Source organism: Pelobates fuscus, chromosome 1 (assembly GCF_036172605.1).
Source record: "Pelobates fuscus isolate aPelFus1 chromosome 1, aPelFus1.pri, whole genome shotgun sequence".
Taxonomy (NCBI): Eukaryota; Metazoa; Chordata; class Amphibia; order Anura; family Pelobatidae; genus Pelobates; species Pelobates fuscus.
Window position 1 is genome coordinate 217,006,051 of NC_086317.1, and position 27,952 is coordinate 217,034,002.

Consider the following 27,952-nt stretch of genomic DNA (forward strand, 5'->3'; position numbering starts at 1 on the left):
GGAAGAAGAGCAAGACAACGGCTCCAGAGCAGAGACAAAAAGGGGTAAACCACGCCAGCAACATCCCTCACCGCACTGAGGGGGAGAGACAGAATCAGCTACCTACCCCTCTCCAGGGGTCTGATGGCAGCAGAAAGCTACATGCACTCACACCGACCTCATTGCCATCGGAAAGGTTTTACTCTCACATTGTGCCTTCAAGGTTATATCGCAGGACATGTATAACGGAGAGGCTCTTCTTAAGCCTTTCCCCATTGGTAACCACTGTTTGTCTCGTATGGACTTAATGTTAATAGTTTCTTTACTAATACCGTGATTTTTTTTTTTTTTTTCTTGCTTCATACACTGGCATGTTTTTGTTTAATAGCATGAGTAGCTGGCACCGCATGGCGGGCAACCCTATGTCCTGTGACGCTCAGAGATGCACTCAGAGGGTAGCATAGACATTGGGGCCACAACTTATAGTCTGAAACACAGGGGCTCCCACCGACCTAGCGGCAGGCTAACTGACAGGCCACGACCTGATGCTAGACAGAGGACACAGAGTACACGACTGACAGAAGGTACTCACACACGTAAGACACGGGGACAGATATGAGGGGAAGCCTTGACTAAACGGCCATCCCGTTACCCTCCATGTCAGAGACTCAAGCGCCAAAAGCCAATCACTATAGGACACGGCGTCCCCCAGCAGAAGCAATGTAAGCCCCTTATGTAGTGTATATAACCACAGGACACACGACGCCAACCGACCCCAGGGCGAATACATGAGTCATAAGCGACAGCCATAAATGTATAAAACTGCCACTTCTTCCAGTGCCTCACCGCACGATTGGTCCCCCTACGATAACACCATATACCCCAGCTTATACAAACCGCACACCATAGTTAAGTATCAGGTTAAGCTTGTCTCAATCGTACCCCATTCACAAGCTCGCCTATAGGCCACGACGTAAACACGAGTATGCATCCGGTGAACTTAACCAGCCTGTCTCTGGATTGCTGCTGTTTGGTGGAAGCACAGTGAGTTTAATTACTATACCAAAGGTAGCATTTGAACATGCACAATTAGACCACCTCATTGACGTGATTCAACCATCGACTGATACACTGAAATGCGAACTAACTGCCTGCGCGTTGTGGGATATGATGAGTCAGAGAGGCTTTTAATGTTCGGGATACACACCCCACACTTAAGCACAAGCTAGGCGATGCTATATTAAAGGTCAGAAGCAAAAGCGACAAAGCATATTATGATTTTTAACCTCAGACTACTGTCACCAAGCGACAGAATTCATTATGACCATCCAGCAAATACCTAACCTATTTTATAAATGTTAAACTATGTGCACACCTTATCAATGATTTATAATTGTTATTTTACCTTATGTCAAATACCAGAGCTTACAACACCAAGGTTATAACTCAAATGTTATACTATTATCTATTATCTATGATGAAGCCTGTTTCTTTAAAAAAAAAGTGCAATCGTCACTCATGCCATGACACTGTACATTATTGTTTGACCTTGTTAAGCTCGTAGATGCTGTTGTGGCACTACCAGCCTGTATGTTATCTCTTTATTGCACACCAAAATAAAGAATTTAAAAAAAAAAAAAAAAAAAAATGTTGTGTTTATAGTGCCAAAGTTCAGTCATTTGAAAGCTATTCACTAAACATTTTTTTTTCAATTTGAATTTTATTGAAAGTTTTATCGTGAAACATCTGTACTATAATCTGCGTAGTAAAATTATACACTGACGTATTAACACTGTTGATGACTGTATAGGATATAAATAACAGTTGTCTATACAATCATTGTTATTTTGAGTATGAAACGTTATTACACAAGGAAACAATATGTATGGGCGATGCAGAACAAGGGATATCATAAATGCAGTAGAACTCGTTAGTACACGGCCAAGGACAGATTTGCGTCTGCGTTTCCTGCTATCACCATTACTGAGCTTTACATGTTGGGGCAACTGTGGTTTAAGGAGGTTTAACAGGCTTTCATAGCTCGCGGTGTAGTGGCGGCTTGGTTCGACTCGAGTCCCGTTATGTGAGTCTCTGAATTTTGAGGTGCCCGACCGAGTGCCAGGGTTTGTTTGTACTGGTGTCCTTGTCTCTCTGTGGGGGCGGTGCCTTTTTGTTTGGAGATTTGACCTTCTGTTGGGACCCAACGGTGTTGCTGGTTGCGGGCTCTCGTCATTCTTGGGTGTCTCTAAGGGTGTCTCTGTGGTGGCTGCTCTTGTGCGGGTCATGAGCCCGAGTTTCTGCAGCAGTGGCTCTGGATCCTCTGTTGATGTCAGCATTGCTGGCATGTCTCCACTGGTCACCACCAGGGATCCCCCTAGTCCCCAGCGGTACCGTATGGAGTGATCTCTGAGCTTTCTGGCAGTGGGAGCTAGCTTCCTCCTTTCCGCTAGGGCAGAGAATGGTATGTCCGCATAGATGGAGACCGCCTGGCCCTTGTATTGTATCGTTCCCCGTTCTCTGGAGCACTTCATAACCGCCGCCTTCACTGCAATGTCCCGGGTTATGGCTATTACGTCTCTGGGCGTGTCGCTTGGAGACGCAGCTGATTTCATCACTCTGAATGCGGAGGTGATTGTGTGTTGGGGAGGTGGCTCTATTAGGTCTCTCATAAAGGTGAGTATCGTTTCGTCAGGTACTTGTTCTGAGATTCCCCTGAGATGCAGATTTTTTTGTCTGTGGCTTGTTTCCAGGGTGGTCACTGCTTGGGTCAGTTGTTGGACCTGGGAGGAGAGGCTGTCCAGTCTGGTGTCGGTGGTTTGTCTCTGGAGGCCTCCCTACCTTCCATCTCCTGCACCCTGTGACAGATCTCCCCTATTTCAGCTTGGGCTGATTGGAGGTCTTCATTCCATACCATCCGGAGGGTGGAGGGTGTTTCATCCTCATCAGTGTCCGACCGCTCAGACTCGGCACCTGAGCGGGGAGAGCTCAGCAGTTCTTCCTCCTCCTGGGAGGCCTCTGATGGCTCAGGCGAACCCTGCTCCTCCGGCGCCATTTTGATCTGGTGCTGTGCCATAACCTCTTTGTGCCATTTTAGTGGCTTTTTTTTCACTTCTTTCAAACGGAGCTCAAGGGAGACACATCTGCTTGCAAGCGCTGTAGGCCACTCCCCCCCACAAAACATTATTTTAATGTTATTAGTCTAGGAGTGAGCAGTGCCAGGGTTAACATAAGGACAAGTTACCCCCTAATCCAATGTCACATACAGGATTAGGGGATGTTCGAAATTGTTTATGGCATTGGTTTCCAACCTACACTTAAGGCACAAGTGTATGAAATGTGTCTGTATCCCTATAGGAGCAGAATTGGAAAATTCTCTTGGACCTTTGGTGTGCCTTTAGGAGTCATTTTGGAGCCACTGTCTTACATGGTATACATGTATTCTTAGAGAATAATGGGACATTTTCACAACTGTATTTTAATAGAAATATCAACTGACACAATAATGCTCTTGTCACTGTTCATACCATGATCAAGTTAAGAAGTAGCCTTCTAAACATTGGGTACTAAACCAATCCCATTGGACTGTAGGTAAACCAAATATATGGAATATATTATATGGAAAATCTTTAACTTTAATGGCCTTACTTTTTGGTTATGAGAGTTAAAAAAACAACAAAAACCACATCACATAACAAGAGTGATCCACCTAAAATTGGATGCAGGCAAGGTTGTTGTTACACCTTTAATCTCTGTATAACTTACATCACATTATATATTGGGTGTGGGCAATACATATATATTTTGTAGTCAGCTTACTAAACAGCAGAAACAATCTATGAAGCACATTTATTCAGTTACCCTCTGGAAAAAATGCAAATCTGTACTTTTTATTTGCAGAGTGACTTCCAAACATATCTCACCACTTGCAGTATACCTTCCAGCATGTTAAATGGTCAAATAAATGGTAGTTTTCATTTTAGGGCGTGTGGATGGATTTGTGTCCAGAAGCAGGGCTGTTCCAGGTCATTTTAAAAGACTTCATAACATTTGACCATTTATATAACCGACAATGTAATTGTCAAATGATGGAAATGTACAGACAGATGGACTTGGTTCATGCATGGAGGCTTTGGAGGTAAACTCATTTCCTGGAGTAAAAGCTGCGTTTGCATAGAGAAAAAAAAACACATGCTATGAGCAGAGTCGGATTACTCATGAGGTGACCAAGGCGACCTAAGGTCTGGGTTCTATAAAAAATGCTTCCCTGATGGACCATGGTTCAGCCACAACCCCTTTGCGGTTCTGGCGCTCTGTGAGGGAGTCAGAGCACAGGCGCTGAGTTTTCCTGCCTGCGTTCTGCTGTCATCACAGAGCGCTGGCCCAGAAGGCCTATGGCTGCAGCCCACTGGACCACCAGGGTATTGACCAGCAGCCCACTGGACCACATGGGGAAGTAGTATTGCCACCTTCCAGCACAGGAGGAATGCAGGAGGGAGAGCAAATATTTATATATATACATATATATATATTTTTGTTAAAAAATATATATTTTTGTTAAAAAGTAAGTCATTACTATGTAGGGATTCACAAATTGAAGATACCACACTCACACTTAGGAATCCAGGTGCTTATCAGGCCCAGGGTTAGCAAAACCCAGTTTAGTAGATAAGGCTGTCCATTCTGCAGCAATCCTGAGTGCCTCTACCTAATTTATTTTAATTACAGCCTCCCAACATACTTTCACTCCCTCACACACACCCAATCCCCATACACTGTCACTGCACAACCTCGTCACACTAACCACTCCTCAACCCTGTCACAATCACTCCCCTTCTCTCACACTCACTACCCAAGCTTGTTACACTCACCAGCCTTCCACACTAACCCTGTAACACCCCTTAACCCTGTCACACTCACTACCACTTACTCTGCCACAGTCACCCCTACTCACTCTATCACAGTCATTTCCTGAAGATAACAGTTAACATCATATACAGTGAGTCTCCTCCTATACATGAAACACAGTCTGCTCAGGCCCATACACAGGTAAATAATGCCAGAGACACAGACACACTCAGTAATAAATGCACACTCACAGGCACATGCACAGATAATGCTAGACACACTTAACTCCCCATACAGCTTTCAGCCTCCTCTGCATGCACAACACTCATCCACTACGCACACTTTTACTCTCAAACACACACCATTCACTGTAACTAATTTGGCACCCTGCCTAGAGCACTGGCTAACCTCAAAGGAACACTATAGGCACCCAGACCGCTTCAGCTTAGGGAAGTGTTCTCTGTGCAGTATCCCAGGTCCCTTAACCCTGCAATGGTTATTGTTGCAGTTTCTGATAAACTGCAATAAATACCTGCCATGGTTAACTCCATCTCTAGAGGGACTTCCAGGTGGTTTGGTGACTTTTAGCCGCCTAACTGATGCTGGGCGTCCTCATGCTATGCATGACCAAATCCAGTGTCACCAAAAACCCCATAGAAAAGCATTATGTAATGCTTTCCTATGGGGAAGTCCTAATGTAAGCGCAGCGCTCAACACGCATGCGTATTGCGCATTAGGTCAACCCAGTGCAGACGTCGGCGGGGAGGAGCGGAGATGGAGCCAGAACCAGCGCTGAGGGACATCGGCGCTGGAGTCAGGTAAGTGATAGAAGGCAACTAAACAAATATGTTGCCCATGAGATCCCATTATTAATTTACTCTCTTATTTGCACCTTCTACATGTACAATGTTTGGGAAATTTAAAAATATGTATGTCCACTTGTTCTTAATATTTATCAGCCCCCAATATCAACCATCTCTTATGCATGGGAATAATCCGCCAGGTAGGGCCCAGAAAATTGCATCCTAACTATTCCTCTCCCTTGTGTGTGTGGTGCGGTGTAAAAAACAACCAACTGAAGAGGAGGTTGGTGGCTGGCTTTTACCCTTTCCTTCAATTCCTGTCCTGTGAGTTGTAGGATAATATTATGACAGGACCAGAGACCTTAAAACACCTAGCCCTATCCATAATCCATGGGGGATGCTTAGCCCCTAATCCTAATACCCAGAAGGTGCCCTATCCCTCTGGTTCTAGTAAAGACCCTATTTCACTACCACGAAACAGGACCAAGGAAAGACTAATGCTAAAGATTCCAAAGTCCGTAGTCACCAACCTTGATCTAAACCCCCCCCCCCCAATTAATCCTTCTTATCTCTCATAAATATTAAGGAGGTGGTAAATTATGTTGAATAGTTAAATACATTTAAAAAAAATAAATTGCTAATCTATAGATATCTTTATCAATTTTAAAATTTTGCCCAATATATTAATCGGCCTTAAAATTTTAATATCTCAATACAGCCATTGAAATAATAAATAAACAAAAGAAAAAACACTGGAAAAATATACCAAGAACCCCCCCACCCCCTCCACCAGAGAAATACAGACACTCTAGTAGTGAGGTAGGCAAATATAAATTAACCAATCTTTTGGAACTGTACTTGCCATGGTGATTTGGTGATCTGCTCCCATAAGGCCTGCCTAGTCATGTGTGTTATAAGTGCAAGAGTTTTCTATGTTTCTATCTGTATTTAAAAGAAGAAAAACTACCTCAACAAGAGGACATAGTCTTAAATTAGAGGGGCAAAGGTTTAGAAAATTGGGCAGACTACATGGGCCAAATAGTTATATGAGTTGTTTTTTTTCGAATGCCCAGTTAACATGACTAGAGAACCTACACTATTTTAATTAAATGGTCTGGGTGCCATGGCCCTCTAATTCTAACCCTGCAACTGAAAACATTGTCGTTTTACAGGAATACAATCCATTGCAGAGTCTAAATGCCTCTAGCTGGCGAATAGTTCCCGGCGAACATAGCGTGTTTGCGTTCGCCACGGACGGCGAACATATGCGATGTTCGGTCCGCCCCCTATTCGTCATCATTGAGTAAACTTTGACCCTGTACCTAACAGTCAGCAGACACATTCCAGCAAATCAGCAGCAGACCCTCCCTCCCAGACCCTCCCACCTCCTAGACAGCATACAATTTAGATTAATTCTGAAGCTGCATTCATTTTATTTTTATTTGTTTTGTATTATTTTTTGTTTGTGTTTATTATACATTATCCTCCATAGCCAGTAACCTGTGTTTATTATACATTATCCCCCATAGCCAGTAACCTGTGTTTATTATACATTATCCTCCCATAGCCAGTAACCTTTGTTTATTATACATTATCCTCCCATAGCCAGTAACCTTTGTTTATTATACATTATCCTCCCATAGCCAGTAACCTGTGTTTATTATACATTATCCCCCCACAACCAGTAACCTGTGTTTATTTTACATTATCCCCCCACAACCAGTAACCTATGTTTTGTATACATTATCCCCCCATAGCCAGTAACCTGTGTTTATTATACATCATTCTCCCCATAGCCAGTAACCTGTGTTTATTATACATTATCCTCCCATGGACCATGGACCTAGGCAGCATGATGTCTTAGGCCAGCCCAGAGAGTGAGTGAATAATATAATATATATGTTCAGAAACATATTAGTAATATATGTAAATCGGGTTCATGCAAAGAGGGTGAAAAGGTATTAAAGAAAAGCACACGTATTGCATCAAATTTACAAAGCCAAACTTTTAAAAGCTTTCCTCATTTCTTTCTCGGGATGAGGAATATATCGGTTGTAGACTGAGGATTTCCATCTGCTCAATCTTTTAATAATATGCACTGGAGTGTCAGTGTTGAAGGAGACCGAAGCTGCCCTTATTCTAAATGAAAGACCCGAGACATGGATACAACCCAATCTTAGGAGTAGTGTTCTGATGCTGAAGATGAATTTAGCCGTAGTCAGAGGGATTCAGTGAGAGTAGTGGTGAAATGTGTGTAGCATGACTGAGTGTGGGTAAGTAAGAGTCAAGTATTTTAACTAGGCACTAGTTCTAGGTGGGATAAAGTGGTATAGCGGATGGATGAGTAGTTTGGTTCGTTTTAGAGGTTTGTAGAGAAAGTATATAGTGATCATAATTTTTAGCGATATCCAATATTTTTAAGGTGGTCCCAGTGCCACCACTCATATCTGGTGTCACAATAGCTTGCATTTTAAAAAAAAACAACAACTTTTTTGACTGTAATATAATAGCAGTCAGTTTCCTTCACACCAGTGCAACTCATATCTGGTGTAACAGTAGTGTACATTAAAAAAATATATAGAAATTTGACTGTGAAATAATAGCAGTCAGTTTCCTTCACACGAGTGCGTTTCAGGGCCTGCCAGGGCACAGTGTCACACCAGTGCAACTCATATCTGGTGTAACAGTAGTGTACATTTAAAAAAAAAAACAATACAGGGGGCTTGTTGTCACCTTTCGGGGACCCTTGGTGTTGTACGTGGCTGGGTGGAGGAAGAGACCTTCAATGACATCAGTGAGGACAAGGAACAAGACATGGCTAGCTTGGTATCCAACCTTGTGCAAATGTGGAGTTTGCGGTTGTGCAAATGGACTGTTTGCGGTTGTTTGCGGTGCGTTAAAAGGGGAGTTTGGTCTGTCACTGTGAAGCGGGCGTAACCCTTACACTACCTGATCGATACAACATCATACCTGTTGTTTTAAAGCACGTTATTTCAAACAATTTAGGAATGTTAGGTGATTTATGCCCTTTATGGATTAAAATCAGACTCTGCATCAACTATGTAATTTTCCATGGGAGTTTTGCCATGGATCCCCCTCCGGCATGCCACAGTCCAGGTGTTAGTCCCCTTGAAACAACTTTTCCATCACTATTGTGGCCAGAAAGCCCTGTGGGTTTTAAAATTCGCCTGCCTATTGAAGTCTATGGCGGTTCGCCCGTTCGCGAACATTTGAGGAAGTTCGCATTCGCTGTTTGCGAACGGAAAATTTTATGTTCGCAACATCACTACCTCTAGTGGCTCTAGGTGCTTCCAACAAAACAGGCTTGTAGAACTTATTATTTTAAAGTGCCAGGGCACTCTTGGAATTACATTGTTGTGGTTATAGTGCTTGGGAAATTTCAGATGTTGTAGAGTACATCTCCCATGATGCTTTGCCAGCAGTATGGCTGTAAGAGGATTATGGGAGATGTAGTTCACAACATCTGGAGTGCTGAAGGTTGTCTACTCCTGCACTAGACCAAGGGTATATATCTGGATATTTTAGGTAAGAAACCTACAATGACATCTATTAAATAGGCAATTGCATATCCTAAAATTCTAAGTGCCAGTCATTCTCACGGTAATTCTATGTTTTCTTTGTCACAAACCCCAGAGCCAAACTTATACCTCAGGGATCTGAAGATAGAACTAATGCTATGTAAGTGGGCACATACAGATATTTCTGTTTGTTCACACTTGGCATATCAGGCATCCGCAAAACTATACTACAGACATGTATCAAGTGGATATTGCAACATATATATATAAAAAAATATCTTGTGCATATATACACTGGACATGTTAACACATATAAACCATGTCCCTATGCAACACAGGCATAAACATCACATGTGCTCATCACTAAGTACATGTATATTTTTGTGTGCATTTTAGTATGTGTGAGTTTGGGTATGTTAGATGGTGTAAATGCAGCTGCATAATTTGGGGTATTAATATGTTTCCCTGTCAAAATCTAGGTAGCTTGCAGTGGTTAAAGTTCTGATCAAGTATAAACTGTGCAGACTGCTGTATGATTCTGTTTATATGAGCCATTGGTATACTTGGAAAGCATGTAAACGTATCAGTAAGTAAAGTAAGTCCATAGTATCGGTTAAAAGGAAACACAAGTATGATTAACAGAAAACTTTAAAATAATTCCACACATATTAACTCCTGATTTAAAAAAAAAAAAAAAAAAAAAACAAGCAAGAAATAATACTACTACACCTTTTTTATTTTAAATTCTTTATTTTTCAGTGCAGGGTTAGGTGTACATGCTTAAATAAACATTGTAAAAGATAAGGCAGTATAAAGCGCAGTGATATGACATACGATATCAGGAAAAATTGTTTTTTATATATAGAAATGACATGGTGGATCTGAATGTGTCTAACAATTATCCAAACGATATGATTAAAACAAAGTTGAATCTAGTGACAACATAAACGTCAATTTATGATAATGTGTCCACCAGGAGAATTATTTTTTTGGTCAGGTTAGGTGTCTGGCGGGATATAAAAACAAAATGAGGTAAAGATAGGCATGCTTCAGTATATGTGGGGAGGCGGCTTGGGCCTGTCAGAAGTCTGCGGGGAGCCGCTGCATCCCAGGAGCCGGCGAGGGCATCCCTCCAGCCCCGCGCTTTCGTTGAGGCACGCTTCTCATGCCGGAGGTCTCTCCTCGCTTATGAGTGACGGAGGGGCTGATGGTGTGCTGCTGCTGGCGTGCGGACCTCCGCTTTCGTGGGCGATGCTGCCAGGGTTTGCACCCACGTGGCCTTCAAGCCGGGTGGGCCATGAAGAGGAGTATGGGTAGGTCGTACCTTTGTTAGGCTTGAGGGTGCCCCCCTCTTCATCCTGTGTTCTCGGCTCTGCTCGCTCTTGGATGGTGGAGATTGTAGTTTTGCCTGAGGTGCTCGCTGCCGCTCCCCTAGCTTGATCCAGAATCGGGCAAAAATTGCATCTAGATGCTGCTGGACGTCGCTGTAAGCCTCTACCTCAGATAGATGACTTTTCTCGCATGGTGGGCTTGCTGCCACCATTTTAGATGTGCCATGTGCCCCATTGCTGTGGTTCATCAGGCTGCAGGTTCGGTCTGTGTCGGCTGCTCTAGAGGCCCAGTGTGGACCGAGATGACCCCCATCAGTCCGGTTGGGGTGGGGGGGGGGAGCCCCAAGGGATCCATACTCAGGTCAGTCAGCATGGAGAACGGCCGTCTCTCCACAGCTCGATCTCCGGTAGGCCTCAGGTTTGTAGTGCAGGGTCCCGGTGGGTTACACTTGGTTTCAATGTCTGGAGGTTCACACGGGTGTCCCCGTCTTAATAGTTCCACTTCAGTGTGCGTCTGTGCTGGTTCGCTGGGGTTTTACCCCTGATATGTGTAGGTTTGAGCAGGAGCTAAAGCTCGGCACAACCGCTCAGCCTTGAAGCTAGGCTCTGCCCCCCAATACTACACTTTTAAATGAACTCCTTGAGTTATTGTGAAACAGTTAAATTATACAGAGGACATGCATTCAACTATTTATGGCACATAGCATGCCAGATAGAGAATTATTATTGAGCACTCTGTTTACAGTGATGAGAAGGTGGAATGATGCATGCATGTGAACCAGGTTCTTAAACCAGGATAGTGCAATAGAAAAGTACTGAATAGTCAAGGGAATCAAGCAACCCTTTAATTTTATATATATAATATTGTGAAAGCTCAAGATAATGGGAATTGCCTGTTAAAATGTGTCCACTTCAAGTAAACAGTATGCAATCTTACCATTCAATTAGGCACCCAGTATAAGGACAGTATTACAAGTGCAATGTTTAATGGATTTTATATAAAACACTAATTTTAAATAATCTGATAATCCAGCTTTTGAAACAAAGAATAATATTGTGCAAAACACACACATGCGCAGTTTATTTAAAAGTGCCATATATTTAACAGCTCGCCCCAAAGGTGCACCATACACAGTAGATCAGTGAATCTGTGTACAGGCATTTCCCGCTTTACGTACTCCCGCTTTACATACTCCCGCCTTTACGAACGCTCCACGGATCCGCCGCCATTTTATTTTGCCGCCATTTTGTGGCGTGGATGCAGACCGAGGAGCAGAGTTTGTGGCCAGGAGAAGAGAAAGGTAAGTAACAATGATGGCGATTGGTAGGAGGGGAATGCTGTGCTGATCTGCTCCCCTCCTGCTGCTGTTGTAGCGTGGCCGAGCGGACTACAGACCGGGTACTGTACCATGGTGAACATGTACAGGACAGGAGGGTGGGAGAGACACCTGAAAGGAGGGGACGCACATGGACAAGTACAGAAGGGGAGGGGGGAGAGACACATTGGCAGGTATAGGAAGGGAGGGAGGAGAGACACATTGACAGGTGCAATAAGGGAGGATAGACACATGGACAGGGAGGGAAGGGGGGATATGGGACACATGGATGTGGCTAGGAGGGGAAATGGGACACATGGATGGGGCTGGGAGGGGAAATGGGACACATGGATGGGGCTGGGAGGGGAAATGGGACACATGGATGGGGCTGGGAGGAGGAATGGGAAATGTGGAGGGGCTTTGGGGGGATGAGACACCTGGAGGGGCTAGGAGGGGGCAATGAGACACTGAGAGGGGGAATCAGACACCTAGAAGGGCTGGGGGGGGGTAATGAGACACTAGGAGGGGGAATGAGACACCTAGAAAGGCTGGGAGGGGGTAATGAGACACTTGGGGAGGCTGGGAGGGGGGATGAGACACCTGGAGGGCCTGGGAGGGGGTAATGAGAAACCTGGAAAGGCTGGTAGGGGGTAATGAGACAACTGGAAGGGGGTAACGAGACACCTGAAGGGGTTGGCATGGGGTAATGACACACTGGGAGGGGGAATGAGACACATGGAGCATCTTAAACGAACCAGAAACAAGTGCAGTGCTACATTCAACAAGTGCAACATGTGGTTGGAGGAAGGAGGAGGAAGATAACTGATGATGATTTGATGAAGATTTCAATATAGTATGTCTTCTTTTAATGTTCTTACAACATATATGTATTTGCTATGCTTTCATCTTGTAGTTGTACTTCATAATTAAGGTTTTCAATGGAAAAATGTGTTGGTCAGGAACGGAACCCATGTTTATTACATTGCAGTCTATGGGAAATTAGTTCTCACTTTATGAACTCTCACTTTATGAACTAGGCTTCGGAACCAATTAGTTCGTAAAGTCGGGAACTACCTGTATTTCACATAGCATTGAGCAGACCTCTTCGAGGAATCTCTTTCTGTGTGATTGATATATTCTACTGTGTCATTTGTAGCTGTTCATTTTAAAGATGCAGGTCAAATATATAGTCACACTTTTACTTCCTGTAGTGTCAGGCAATTTTGTACCCTTTTCCCCATCAGCTTTAGCTAAATTAAAGCAAGATTCTGGCTTGTCCTATCTTTTGTTCCATTGATTTTGCTGCAGCTTTGATATTTTATATCAAAACAGCAGCAATGTGACTGCATCGCACGTGACTTCATGTTTTTTTTTTTTTATAATCACTGGCTGAAATCTTTCGGAAGAAGAACTGCATGAGTAGAAAGAGGTTAAAAAGTACAAAACTTCCCAATAAACGGTAATGTGTATATATATATATATCTACCAGCCTGCTCCTGTTCCAAAGCTTGCAGAATATATACATTACCGTTTATTGGGAAGTTTTGTACTTTTTAACCTCTTTCTACACATGCAGTTCTTCTTCCGAAAGACTATATATATAGCTACCAGCCTGCTCCTGTTCCAAAGCTTGCAGAAAATCTTGTTTATTCCTTTCTAATAGGCGCCTCCTGTTTCAGATTTGCTGTGTGTTTAGATATACGTCTCTCTGCCTGCCAAGATTCCTAGGCAGATATATCCGTAGAAATGTAGACCATTTTCTCAAGCAAATTCAAAGAAAACAAACAGCAGGCCAAGGTCTGATATGAAATAGTTTGAAAATTAGAAAAAGCTGCCTCGGAACTCCGTTTATATTCAAATAACATTCTGGGGGGACGATGTGGTCTCCTGGGCTCTTGGTAGATATGAGCTGTAATAGGGGAGAGGCTGTCTTGCTGGTAGGGGTATGAGGAGAGAACTGTCTAAAAGCAGCAAAAAACAAATATACAGGATCATACAATAAACCATATTGATACAAACAAACAGACAGAAAAAACATATACAGACTTAAAATATTATAACATTCAGCCAAAAAATATTTTACAGTCAACCTGCTAAGAAAGTCTGGGAAAGCCTGATTTATCAAACAGGTATTTGTCCAGGGACCACCATCAAACAGGGCTTTTCTGGCACATTTCCCAACATTTATAATAGCATGAGATGTTACAATCTGTTTAGAGGTGTGTGATACTTTGTAGATGTGACAACTTTCCAGGTGATACTAAATCTAGTTTTTAAAGGGTCATATCTGTATAATTTGAATGAGAATGCCTCTGTAAGAGCACACTAATTTAAGACGGTTTTGTTCTATCTTTAGTTTTTATAAATTAGAATAATTATTCATAACAATAAAAATATTTTATTTAATTCTGTGGATATTCAATGCTAAACACATATTTTTTTCCATATTTATCATTTAGCAAAGATAGAAAGAACTTTGGAATACATAGAGAAAACATATTGTGGAATGAAATAAAAATACAGGCATATGTGCTTCAAGATCCAGATTACAGGTGCGTGTTTATGGCCAGGGACAGAACTCAAGATGTACAGATTTTTTTTGCACATAGAATGTCTAGCTGTCTATAAGCTGTGGCTATTCAATGCTTTAAGTGTCATGCTGTCCCTTTAATATTTTTGTCTGCAGCTCCTCCTATTTGCAACTCCTATTACTAACTTTATTTTTGTATTATTATATTAGTGCTCTATTGTTGCAAGAAAAGATTTAATGTCCCAGAAACACAAATAATCTGACTAACCCTGCGTCACATGTCTTTAATTCTGTTCTCCTTTCTTTCTGTCCCATATAATCCTTATTTCCCTATGACATGTTTGCTGATCACATGTAGGATAATCCCATCTTTGAACTGTATACACTGAAAGATCCTAGTGAGTTTAGAACATAATCTTCTTCTTTGTTATGCTGAACACAAAATATAATTTGCACTATATGCCATGGTTTATTATGTGCCACTCTAACTAATACCATATATCTAGCTGTGCAATTATTTTGCAATTAGTTTTTATTTGTATAAATGATAAAACTAAATAAGTTTCCATTCATCTAGTATTAACAATCAGTCTGTTGCAGCAGAACATGAACATTGGTACCATATAGGTATTTATAAAAAATAATAATGTTAGCACTATTCTCCACCAGGAATTATAGGGAATTGACTAGGGAAATTCAAATGTTATGTGAAAATAACTAGATTGCTAAACTTAGAATCTTAGAATCTAAGCTTCGAATCTGCAACATCCTAGTCATGTCTTCATAATTCTCAGTTTAGGAAACATAGCGCATCGTTTTCTTTTTTCACTATGCTGGATAGTAAGGATGTAAGTATGAATTGTTACAGGCAGGGCCGGTGGAAGAATTTTCGCCTACACAGGCAAAGATGCATTTTACCCCTCTCCCCCTTAAAAAAACGCATCTTCACCTGTGTCTTGTAACCCCCCTTTTGATTTTTCTTACCCTCTTTAGTGTGTTTTATCCCCCTTTACTATGTCTTACACCCTTTGCGTATGTGTGTCCCCATTCTTTTTGCATGTCTCTTTCTTCCCCCGCAGCCCCTTTCTGTGGCTTTCTCCCCTTAGCACATTTTGTGTATTTTTCCATGCGATATAGACATAGATATATAGCAACAAACAACCATAAAGGGACTCCGTCACAGAGATATGCAGGCACACAACCAAACAAATACAGGCACACAGCCATACAATCTACACATACAGGTACAATGTCATATAAACTCAGACATACAGAAACACACAGAGACATTCAGGCACTGTCATAGAGACACAGGCATAAAAAACAATACATACACAGGCTTATAGCCATACAAATACAGGCAAAGAGAGCAAGGGCGGATCCGGAGCCTAATCTCGGGAATGGTACTGGTAGTGGGTTGTAGTGGCTGTAATTGAAAAGATAGGGGATGTAGTAGGAGGTTATGGGCTGTAGTAGGGTGATGGCTACAATTTGGGAAAGGGGCTGTGGTGTGGGTGATGTGGGTTGCAATTAGGGGAGAGGGGCTGTAGTGGGGATGTGATGGGGTTGTAGTGAGGGGGCATGGGGTGGGGGGCATGGGGCTGAGAGGGGGAGCAGTGGCTGAGAGGGGGGCACAGGGACTGAGAGGGGGTACAGGAGCTGGGAAGGGGCTGAGGAGGTGGTTAAACAATGAGGAGGTGGTTAAACAATAATAATTAAAGTGTATTCCAACCCTCCCTGAGGCTTACTTTGGCCCAGGGAGGGGTGGAACAGGATCTGGAGCCTGGAGTCAGTGAATTCGGCCGGCTTCTCCTGATGATGTCAAGAGGAGGGGGCATGACTTACACTGCACTTCTCATAGACTCCCCAGCGGTCCTGGGGCACTGTGAATCTTTATTCCTTTTCTGATCTGCATGTATTGCTCAAATGTTAAACACGACGTATGCTAATAAGCTAGGCTAGATAATAGAGAGGTGCAAGTATTGCCAAACTGTATTGTGAACAGTTGTACATGTTACTACAGTGCAGAGGTGGGACTGTCTGGGCTCAGCCCAGAAAGTCCCCCTCAGATGAAGACCGATCACTGGCAGGGGAAAGGCGGCAATCGGTAAGTACATGGGGAGGGAGTGGGAGGGAGTGTAGAGGGTTCATTTTTTAATTTAATTATTTTTTAATTATTTTTTTTTTTTTTACTGTTACTGAGTGCCTCGACCCCTCAAGGCACTCAGTACAGGCAGAGCATCGAAAGCCTGTCTGATGGCTTCCGATGCTCTGCCCAGAAAGTCCCCCTCAGATTAAGACCGATCACTGGCAGGGGAAAGGCGGCAATCGGAAAGTACATGGGGAGGGAGTGGGAGGGAGGGTAGAGGGTTCATTTTTTAATTTAATTTTTGTTAATTATTATTAACAAACAGCCAGACACAAAGATATATGTTAAAACACGACAAATTAAACAAGCAAAAAAAAAAAAAAATATATATAACCAAAAAAAAAAACACCCCATGACTATTGAAGGCATACATATGCTGGCAATATATTGTAATATAGACACTATGTAGAATTAAACACCGAAGGTTTCCACAAAGAAAGTGCAGTGTTCCATTGAAAACCATCATACACATATATATATTGCAATCGCGCTACATTTGTCCACTGCCAACCGCTATCTGATGGAATTCGCACCAAGAATTTCCATGGTATAGCTGTTATATTGATAAACATAAAAAAAAAAAAAAAAAATAATTTAGACTACAAATAAATTACATTCTCTGAGACTCGATATGGGGGAAGCACAATCCGTTATCATATATTCTGTTTATTTGTCCAGGGTGACCATAGTTTGGCCACATCTCTAGTACCAAAAAAGGGGTTTGATTCCATCCTGTACTGATAATCTATTTGCTCCATAATATTATGCCATATTAATGGGATAGAGGATTTCCAGGCCCTAGCTATACATATTTTAATGGCAAAAAATATATGGGTCAAAAGATATTTTTGATATTTATCTTGCGAAGGGAAACCAATATTAAAGAGAAAGAGTTGAGGGCTAATTTCTTTTATCTCCCTAAAAATAGAATTAATAAAGCCAAGCATTTGAATTTTTATATTATTAAGACCCCGACACTCCCACCATATGTGATATATAGTACCCTCCTCGTTTCCACATCTCCAACAGTTCCTAGAATATACAGATGATATTTTATATAATCTAGCCGGTACCATGTACCACCTATATATTATCTTTAAGTGTGTTTCATAGAGAGAGACGCTATGTATACAACGCTTAACTAGGAGTGTAGCATTGGTCCATTCCAAAAGTGGAAAGGATTCCCCAATATCTTGTTCCCATTTAACAAAAGAGGTAGCATGAGAATCTTGTTCCATTGATTCTAGCAATTTAGTAAATCTAGAGATCCCTCCCTTCTTTTTATATAATACAATAAGGGGATTAACATTGTGGTCCTTAAGTATGGTCCTAGATAATAGAAAATTCTTAATCCTTAGATATTGAAAGAGATCTCTAGGGGGAAGATTATACTTTTCTTGCAATTGTGTAAATGGGATGGGTTTAAGTCCATCCCACAAATCCGAGATCTTCACTATACCTAGGTGTGTCCAAGATTGGACATTTATATTATCCATTGTATATTGTAGGACCACTAATGGAACCCTATATAATAATTTATCTTCTAGCTTCAATTTTTTATTTAGGATTTTGGAGGTATTGATCATATCTACCAATATACGATTCGAAAGATACTTGGTATCCAGATCACCCAAATTCAACATACCCATCCAAAAGAGAACGAACAGTTTATATCTAGGGCTATCCTCCTGTTCTAAAGTAAGCCACGATTTATATCCCTGTTCCATGTCTAGCCACTGTAAAAGATGAGTCGTCATACATGCTTCATGGATTTTATCTACATCTGGAAATGCTATTCCTCCCTTCTGATAGCTCCTTCGAAGAGTGTCAAAAGCTATCCTAGGTGGTTTATTTGCCCAAATACATTTGGAAATCATGATTTGAAAACGATTAAGGATACCTTTCCCCAGTCTATAAGGAATTGCCCTAAGATAATAAACGAGTTTAGGTATCAGGAATGCCTTGATCATATTTAATCTTCCTATCCATGAGGACTCAATCTTCCTCCATTTGTCTACCAATTGTTGCAAATCTCTTAGTAATTTATCGTAATTTGTTTGTATCGTCCTCTCTATATCAAAAGATATTTTAATCCCCAAATAACCAATAGTGTCTTTTGCCCATAAGATTTGGAAATGTGCAGTCAGATGATCTTTCTGAGCCTCAGATAAAAAAGAGGCTAAGATTTGAGTTTTTTTCATATTGACCTTATAGTTTGAGAAACTACTATAGATGGATATAACATCCAATACCGATGGAATTGAGACCATCGGATCCGTCAAGGTAAGGAGTACATCATCTGCAAAAAGGGAAACCTTGGTTTCCCCATTAAGAGACTTAACCCCCCTTATATTATTATCCTGTCTGATCAAGGTGGCCAAGGGTTCAATTGTAAGAATATATAGCAGGGGAGCCAAAGGGCAACCCTGTCTAGTACCATTTTTGACCTCAAAATGGTCAGACTCAACGAAAGAATTAATTATTTTAGCTGTAGAGCTCCTATATAACAACATAGTTTTTTGTCTAAACTGACCCTCTAAGCCGAATTGGCCCATGACAGAGTCGAGGAATCTCCAATTGACTCTGTCAAAGGCCTTCTCAGCATCGAGGGCCATAATGACAGATCCCCATTTATGCTCATTTATTCTATGTATTAAATTAAATATTCTATGTGTATTATCTGTAGTACCTCTCCCTCGCACAAATCCAGACTGATCAACATCAATCAGTTCTCCAATTACCTCTTTAAATCGATTGGACAAGATTTGAGAGAATAACTTTATATCCAAATTAATAAGAGATATAGGTCTATAGTTAGTAATAAGTGTTGGGTCTTTCCCTACTTTGGGTATGGGAATAATTGAAGCCAATAACATCTCATTTGGGAAGGGGGTATCCGCGGACACCTTCGAGAACATCTCTAAAAGGGTAGGGGAAATGAGTCTAGAAAAGGTTTTATAAAACATTGTTGAAAAGCCATCTGGGCCTGGGGCCTTGTTCAATTTTAACTTACCTATTGCTTCGGTTATTTCTGATATTGAAAATGGGGCATTCAGCATTTCCAACTTCCTATGGTTAATTTTTGGTAATCTAAGACTACTCAGAAATGTATCCATTTCCTCTCTGCTCTTCCCTACCTCCTCCAGGTTATATAAGGATTTGTAAAATTCCGCAAATGCATTTACAATATCCTTTGGTGACACTAAATGTTTATCACCTAAGACAATTTTTTTTATAGATTTATCTTTGAGGTTATTTTTAATTTTATTAGAAAGGTCTTTGTTTATTTTGTTATTGTTATGGTACCATCTTTGTTTAAGGAATAGTATATTTTTATTGACCATATCGTAAATTCTCTTTAATAGTTTCCCTTAATTTTATTCTTAACTCTTGCAGAGATTCTGCCTTCTTCCTTTTAGATTCAGAGCCAAGTTTAATCAATAGTCCCCTTATATAGCTTTTAAGGGTACACCATACCATAGCCGTAGAAACTTCCCCATTATCGTTGGTAATCAAAAAGTTTTCAATTTCGGATGACAAAAGGTCAATGTTGCACTCTGATTTCAAGAGGCTTTCGTTAAGTCTCCACCTTGTCCTTGGTCTAAGACCACCTTTTAGCTTAACCTTAATGAATACTGGTGCATGATCTGATACAACTATGGATCCAATATTGGATTTAATAATAGAACTTAGAAACCCGGCTTTCACCAGAAACATATCAATTCGAGAATAGGTCTGATGGACATTCGAAAAAAAGGTATAGTCTCTCTCACTAGGATTCAAAGTCCTCCAACAGTCAAATAGAGAGTTCCTCTCTAGAAATTTAGAAAGATCTGAAACATAGGTATTTACAGATTTATAATCTCTAACATTTTTATGGCTTTTATCCCGTGCTGGGTCCAATACACAATTGAAGTCTCTCCCAATTATGATGTTACCACATGCTAGTTCATCAACCTTTTCCATAAGTTTATCCAAAAAGTCCCCTGGGCACGAATTTGGTGCGTAAATATTAACCAAAGTATATATAATACCATTAATTTTTGCAATGAGTATTACGTATCTTCCCATTGAATCCCCAGTTAGATGTATCATTTCAAAATTAATTCTGCTAGAGATTATGATAGCCGTGCCTCTTTTTTTTTTTTCCCCCTCCATATTAGAAGAAAATATCAACGGGAATTTCTTAAACTTCCAGAGTCTCTCTGGGGGATTAATCCAGTGTGTCTCCTGAATAAAAGCAATGTCAATATCGTTTTCATTTAGAAATTTATAGACCGCTCCCCTTTTCTGTGGTGAATTCAAACCCTGGACATTCCATGATATCACATTAAGTGCCATCATAACGCCTATTGTCCTGGTTACCCCCCAAATCGAGTCTCAGAAAAGAAAAAAGGAAAAAACAAAAACAAAAGAGAAAACAAAAACAAAAAAAATACAAATTTACAATATAAAGTACAAAAAACATAAAAAATACTTCAAGAGAGGGAACAAACCCCCTCTTGGTAATCCAGTGGGGAAACGTATATATATATAGATACATACATATATAAGAAGCCCCCTGAACAAGACCTGCCTATAATTGCAGGAATAGAGACCCTAGCGAGAGGAGGAAGGCCTCCAAACTCTTCAGAGACCAGACGGCATTCTGAGTTTCTAGCCCAAAATCGATCTATGTCAATCCACAATACTGTCAACTTTGACTAGAATGCATGACCACCCTAACCCCTAAAGCCATAACCCAATATATTACTAATCTGACACTACTTGTTGTATTTTACAGCTATCCATTATAATAAAACTAATTTCCCTCTCCTCTCCCTTCCCTCAGTCATTGTAATGCCAAGATATAATATGGAATATGAAACGTATATCGTGAAAGAAGCAAGATAAGGAGACCTGTATATTTATATCTACCTGAACCAGACCTGCCTATAGATGTAGAAGAAAAATAAAATAAAAAATAAACACACTGACAAGAAATGGAAATTCTCCAGACCTCATCAAAACCCAAACAGTATTCCAAATATCCACCCTTTATTTAACACTATAACCTTCAATGGATCAGTTAGTTTTGTCTGGGATAATGGATCGCGTTGGTTAAAAAAAAAATAAAAAAAAAAATATTCCAATAGTTACTATTCTAATTCTGTTCAGCATATTTCTCCAACTCTTAAATCTGATAATACAAGTCCTTCCTCTCCTTTCCCCTCCCTTAGTCATTCTGTCTACCTATTTCCTTGATATATATATATACATAGTCCGACTACCCCTATCTATTGTGATCTAGATCAGCTTTACCTCTTATATATTGTCTTACTATTATTCCTTTTCTGATCTGCATGTATTGCTCAAATGTTAAACACGACGTATGCTAATAAGCTAGGCTAGATAATAGAGAGGTGCAAGTATTGCCAAACTGTATTGTGAACAGTTGTACATGTTACTACAGTGCAGAGGTGGGACTGTCTGGGCTCAGCCCAGAAAGTCCCCCTCAGATGAAGACCGATCACTGGCAGGGGAAAGGCGGCAATCGGTAAGTACATGGGGAGGGAGTGGGAGGGAGGGTAGAGGGTTCATTTTTTAATTTAATTATTTTTTAATTATTTTTTTTTTTTACTGTTACTGAGTGCCTCGACCCCTCAAGGCACTCAGTACAGGCAGAGCATCGAAAGCCTGCCTGATGGCTTCCGATGCTCTGCTCTACACTGCCGGGCGCCACGTGCGTCAACCCGGAAGTGATCGCTCGATATTGAGGAATTGTGTAATACCCTTAGAGCGACTGGTGTATAGATCATGACCCTACAGGCTCACTGCCCAATTCTCCTGCATTTGCAAGTTCTGTTTAACACAGGGATCATAATATACTCAAAACATTTACAATCTATAAAAACATACATGAAAACAGTCATAAAAAATATATACCATTATTAAATTATTAAATACTGCATATTTTAGATTTATACTACAAAAATAATTACAGTAATGTTGTGCTACAAAGAGTTCCAAGTCTGGAGTATTTTCTTCCATTTATATGGAATATCCCTATTGTATATCATTATGGATACTGCTGGACTGCATGTCCAAAATGTGTACAACAAACTGGTGTCAAATCACATTTACTTCCCTAAGGGGTATAACTGTGTTGCTGTGCCAATGTTAGCATACAAACTTTGTTATACAAACAGTAAGACAGATAAATAGATAGCTAGGCATGGCCATTTCAAACATTGCACATCTCAAATTCCTTGCATTTAATAGTACTGCATTGTGCTATCCTAGTGTTGGTTAGATGGTTAATTAGAGGAGCATAAATGACCTCCACATATTCATGAACCTCTGGCTATTATATTTGTACATAATAATCACATAATTTAACGTGTCCATCATTCTATCAGCAGTTTACAGGTTTGATCCAATCTAAATAGTTTTTATTAATTGGATTGGTGTATGTTGATTAATTTATGAATATGTATTGTGATATAATACTGTGGAATGTATCATGAAATAACAAACATATACTATTTATTTATATATTGTTATCCAACAATATTTCAGTAGGAATGGGAGAAGTGTTTTTTTGGTCCTACCTGGTATTGTCCCTCTCTAATATGCTGCACTTCTTTTCTGAAAACTGGGCGAAGCAGATCTGTGAGTTTAAGAAAAATTGGTTAACAACCATTGTAAAGCAGATTTACTATACAAAGATAAAAGCCGCCATATTTCAAATGTTCTGGTCCACCAGAAGAAATTATTAAAGTCCCAACCCAATGCTCTGTAAAATGAAATCTAACACATTAAGCCTTTCCTCCCACTTGTGCTAACCTTCAACCTGTGAAGAAACACAATTCTGAGACTCCAACCATTACTTAAGCCTCGCATAGGATTGTATATTTGTGAGGCCATTGTTTGTTCCGCATTGCACATATACCTATTACTTGTGGTACAGTGGCTACATTCTAGAATGATGGGAGGGTGTTGAAGTAGGTTTCTGCAGGCCTTCATTTCAAATTGTAATAACAATGTTAAAGTGCCTGGTTTAGATAGTTCTACAAGCCTGGCAGGGTCATAACCAGGGCCGTCTTTCCACAAGGGCACGCTGGGCAGTTGCATTCGATTGGGGAGAGAGGGCAGGAGGACCTGGAGGAAGAGAGGAGGGATCTGGGAAGCAGAATGTGTGGAGGGTTGCCGCGCGTTACCATGGCATCGCTCCACACAGCATTCTGTGCGGGAGGACAGGAGACAGCCTGCAGCCAGACGAGTTGTAGGCTACACAGAACTCACCACCACCTGACCACCAGGGCAGACTGTGTTCCCCCTCCTTCACTAAAGGTAAGAAGAAGGGGGGGGGGGGGTGAAGAGTTTATTAATGTAGAGCAGTATTGAAAAAACAAAAACACACATTTGCTACCTGCACCCTCAAACTCTTCAACACACACACACAGCACCCCCCACACACACCGCACTCCTCACACAGCACCCCCCCCCCACATACAGTACCTCTCACACACACAGAACCCACACACAGCACCCCTCACTCACACAGCACCTCTCCCACACACACACACACACATACAGCACCCCTTAGACACACACAGCGCACCCCTCAGATACACAAACACACAGCACCCCTCACAGACACAGCACCCCTCACACACACACACACACTGCACCTCTCAATGCAATGTGTGTGTATTCAGCAGTCTGTATATATTCATCAGTCTGTGTGTGTGTGTGTGTGTGTGTGTATTCAGCAGTCTGTGTGTGTGTTTGTGTATTCAGGAGACTGTGTATGCATTCAGCGGACTGTGTGTGTATGTATTCAGCATTCTGTCTGTGTGTACTCAGCTTTCTGTCTGTGTGTGAATTCAGCAGTCTGTATGTATGTATTCAGCAGTCTGTGTGTTTGTGTATTCAGCAAACTGTGTGCATGAATTAAGCGTATTGTGTGTATGTATTCAGCAGACTGTGTGTATGTATTCAGCAGACTGTGTGTATGTATTCAGCAGTCTGTCTGTGTGTATTTAGCAGTCTGTATGTGTGTGTATTTAGCAATCTCTGTGTGTGTGTGCATTTAGCAGTCTGTGTGTGTGTGTGTGTGTTTTCACACATTTGCTACCTGCACCCCTCAAACTCTGCAACACACACAACACCCCCCACCCCACATACAGCACCCATCACACACACACACACACACACACACAGCACCTCTTGCACACATAGCACCTCTCTCACAAACACACACACAGCTCCTCTCACACACACAGCACCACTTACACACACAGCACCATTTACACACATAGCACCTCTTACACACATAGCACCTCTTACACACATAGCACCTCTCTCACAAACACACACACAGCACCCCTCAGACACACACAGCGCACCCCTCAGATACACAAGCACACAAAGCACCTCTCAAAAACACACACATAGCACTCCTCACACACACAGCACCCCTCACACACACAGCACCCGTACACACAAACACATACACTGCACCTCTCAATGCAGTATGTGTGTATGTGTATTCAGCAATCTGTATATACTCAGTCTGTGTGTGTGTGTGTGTGTATATTCAGCAGTCTGTGTGTGTGTTTGTGTGTGTATTCAGCAGACTGTATATGTATTCAGCGGACTGTGTGTGTATGTATTCAGCATTCTGTCTGAGTGTACTCAGCATTCGGTCTGTGTGTGCATATAGCAGTCTGTCTATATGTATTCAGCAGTCTGTGTATGTGTATTCAGCAAACTGTGTGCATGTATTCAGCGGAATGTGCATATTTATTCAGCAGACTGTGTGTATGTATTCAACATTCTGTCTGTGTGTATTTAGCAGTCTGTATGTGTGTGTATTTAGCAGTCTCCGGGTGTGTGTGTATTTAGCAGTCTGTGTGTGTGTGTATTCAGCAGTCTGTGTATGTGTATTCAGCAGTCTGCCCGTGTGTGTATTCAGCAGTCTGCCCGTGTGTGTATTCAGCAGTCTGCGTGTGTGTATTCAGCAGTCTGCCCGTGTGTGTATTCAGCAGTCTGCGTGTGTGTATTCAGCAGTCTGTCTGTGTGTAGTTAGCAGTCTGTGTGTATATTCAGCAGTCTGTCTGTGTGTATTATTCAGCAGTCTGTGTGTTTGAATATGTTTGTGTGTGTATGTATTCAGCGTATTGTGTGCATGTATTCAGCAGTCTGTGTGTTCATTCAGCAGTATGTGTGCGTGTGTATTTAGCAGTCTGTGTGTGTGTGTATTAAGCAGTCTGTGTGCGTGTGTATTCAGCAGTCGGTGTGTGAATGTATGCAGCAGTCGGTGTGTGTGTGAATGTGTTCAGCAGTCTGTGACTGTATTCAGCAGTCTGTGTGTATGTAATGTATGTATATATTGCATTTGTTGGAGGTACTAATAAATATAAGTTTAATTTTATCTATAATTTTAATTTTTATTCCTCTGAGTTGTGTGTAGGCAGGGCCCCAGTGCACTGCTTTGTCCAGGGGCTTTTAATATTGTTAAGATGGCACTGGTCATAACAACGTTTATTTAAAGGCTGGAATTTTTATTCACCATTGGCTAGCAGTGATTAAAAATTATGAACCCTGATTACAGTATTTAAAATTACATTTGCACCTCTGCAGCAAGTTAAGGGAAGTCGTTTTCTTTTTCCACCCTTCTGTTCCTGCAAATTCAATCTCAATTTAATATTTCTAGGTAAGCTTTTCAAATTATTACAATCTGTTAGAAAATATTTTTAAATGACATATCTGCTTCTGTATATAAATTATTTGAAAGGTTTTTCTAACAGTTTGCAATCATCTGACAAGCTATCCGAAATAACTCAATTGAGGACTTACCTTCAGCATTTAAAAAAAAATAAAACACTATATCGTAAATTTTAAATTCTGTGAAAACTCTATAGAATCAGTGACTGTTATTTTTTCATTTTGAAATGCTCTCTCATGTTAGAAAAACATGTGTCCCTTAAATATTTTGCTTAGAAGCATTTTTCATCAGTCTGATTCTCAGTGGTGCATGTCAAGAAGTCTCCGTTGTCATTATTCATAACACGGTCTTGTAACAGGGTAACTAATTCTACATACTAAGGCTCAGGGCATGTTGATGCATTTTACACAGGTTTATAAAATTGAAAAAAAAAACACACACTGAGCACTCTTTTTCCTTTACCTCATTTTTCTTATTTTCCAATTTCCTAAGTGTGGACCTGAACACACTTCTTCTCCTTAAAAGGATACTGTAGTGCCAGGAATACAGCTTTGCCTCCCCCTCCGTCCCGCACCTCCTCCCTTACTGGTAAATAAAGTGTTAAAAACCCTTTGTTTACTTACCTTTTCCCTCTTTACCTTGTCCCTCTGCGCTTGGACGTCGCTCCGAGCCCTCCTCCGTCCGCGATGAGCTGGGTCTAATTCGCATGCGCAGCATTTTGCATTAGACTTCCCCATAGGAAAGCACTGAATTAATGATTTCCTTTGGGGAAAAATCTGACAATGGAGGTCCTCATGCAGAGCGTTTCAATTTAGGAAGCCATCTAATGGCTGTCTGGTAGACAGCCACAGAGGGCAGACTTAGAGCTGCACTGTAAACATTTCAGTTTCTATGGAACTGCAATGTTTTACATTGCAACACTAGGTGCAAAAGGGACACTGCACCCAGACCAATTCAATGAGCTGAAGTGGTCTGGGTGTCTACAGTGTCCCTTTAATCTGCTCCATTTAACTTACTTTAACCTCTGTCCTTTCCTAATCTTCTTTCTTCTCTTCTCTTTGTATATAGTTCTGACCTTACTATAACCACACCTTGCTATTCTTTTTCTGTCCCTTTTTCCCATCCCTATCCCATCTACTTAACATGTATTTGGGCATAGGGGACAGTTTAGCACAATAATCTTATTGCGTGTTTTACATAACATTGCCTTCAACCTCACACTCAGCTCCATAGCAGGCTGCAGAAGCCAGTGCCATGCCTCAACCTCCCCTTTCCTGATATTTTTGTCATGTTTATCCACTTTTTTAGCCCAGTTATTATCTTGAACTTCATGTGCTTTTACGTCTGGTAATTTTTGCTTGTGGTTCTTATGTGATCAATGTAACTTGCAATCCTGTTGTGTCTCACTATAGTTGTATTACCTCTCCAGGTTGGATTTCACAGTTCTTCCCTTCTTATGCTACATGTGTAATTAAGTTTGAAACATTTTGTTGTTACCTGTATTGGCAAAAGTCTAAATAAAGATTTAAAAACTATATACATAAGCAAGAAAACTGCGACATCCTCTTAATGTCTGTACTGGCTTTAAATGTCTGTACTGCCCCCCTTCCTCACGCCCCCCCATTCCTTCAGTGACTTACCTGAATCCAACGCCGATGTCCGTCGCTCTTCCTAGTGATATCGGCGGGGGAGACCTAATGCGCATGAGCAATGGCCACGCACACATTAGGATTTCCCGATTGGGAAAT

At 41.1% G+C, this 27,952-nt stretch overlaps 1 protein-coding gene across 1 annotated transcript in view; it reads right to left on the minus strand.

Annotated features, from left to right (window-relative positions):
- The window catches only part of COL8A2 (collagen type VIII alpha 2 chain), a 94,177-nt gene extending 71,033 nt beyond the window's left edge, over positions 1-23,144 (minus strand). Inside the window, exon 1 of the mRNA XM_063454698.1 lies at positions 23,083-23,144. The gene's annotated coding sequence lies outside the window, so the exon portion shown is untranslated. The remainder of the gene's footprint in view (positions 1-23,082) is intronic.
- Positions 23,145-27,952: the final 4,808 nt, after the last annotated feature.